The sequence below is a fragment of the Sinocyclocheilus anshuiensis genome, unplaced genomic scaffold (assembly GCF_001515605.1).
Source record: "Sinocyclocheilus anshuiensis isolate Anshui unplaced genomic scaffold, SAMN03320099.WGS_v1.1 scaffold87, whole genome shotgun sequence".
Lineage (NCBI taxonomy): Eukaryota > Metazoa > Chordata > Actinopteri > Cypriniformes > Cyprinidae > Sinocyclocheilus > Sinocyclocheilus anshuiensis.
In genome coordinates this window covers 2,215,735-2,216,513 of record NW_015549609.1, presented here as the reverse complement: position 1 = coordinate 2,216,513, position 779 = coordinate 2,215,735, and the positions used below count along the sequence as shown (strand labels likewise).

At 37.0% G+C, this 779-nt stretch overlaps 1 protein-coding gene across 5 annotated transcripts in view; it reads left to right on the top strand.

Annotated features, from left to right (window-relative positions):
* LOC107659145 (nuclear factor of activated T-cells 5-like) overlaps nucleotides 1–779 on the top strand; it is a 50,416-nt gene that overhangs the window by 21,665 nt on the left and 27,972 nt on the right. The window contains exon 2 of one of the 5 annotated variants that reach the window (XM_016447979.1): nucleotides 504–631. The exons of the other annotated variants lie outside the window; for them this stretch is intronic. The gene's annotated coding sequence lies outside the window, so the exon portion shown is untranslated. The remainder of the gene's footprint in view (nucleotides 1–503; nucleotides 632–779) is intronic. 5 annotated transcript variants of the gene reach the window in all.

Sequence of the window (779 nt, the reverse complement as noted above, 5' to 3'; positions counted from 1 at the left end):
GCTGTATCGATACTCATATCGTCAAATCTCTGTGACGATACATCGTCGTATCGATATTTTGAACACAGCACTAGTGAACAGTAGTATTTTAATCGAGCATTACATAAAAATGTCATTTTAACATGAGTTTAGGAACTGAATAATAAAAAGGAAAAATACAACACTGCTTAGTATTTACTCTATGAATTCAATATGCACTGATTCTTATTTAAGCTACAAAAGTTTTTTAGGTAAAAGCAGTGAGTGATTTTCTCTTTGTCTTTTGTTCATGGCCCCAAATATTGCAAGCCGTAGCGATATGCATATTGCGATTATGTACATTTGCGATATTTCTATAATTTCGATATATTGCACAGCCCTACCTTTAATTCAGTGCAAGTGTCTTTTGGCATCATAGTCTGAACAGGAAAGGAGCTGGAAAGTGAGAAATTGCTTTGTAGAAGCAATGAAATCATAATGTTTACCAAGTTAATGATATTGCTCTTTGTTTTTCTTTTCCCTAGTGAAAGAAAAGCTGTGTTTTGGGACATGAGCGGCAACTCCTGTGTCCTGTTTGTGTGGGAAGAAACTATGAAGCAAAATAGGAATTTTCTCTCTTAAAAATGAGTGGAAACACTTAGAAACAGTCCAGGTACTGATTCTGCAGCCGCAGTCTTAGCGCACAGCACATATTTTCTGTCTATGTGGTTGGCAATCTGTTTACTTGAAGGGCCCTGTGCACACTGCACATGTTCCTGCATGTGCAGACCAGCCTAAGACAGAAATTGGAAATTGTTATG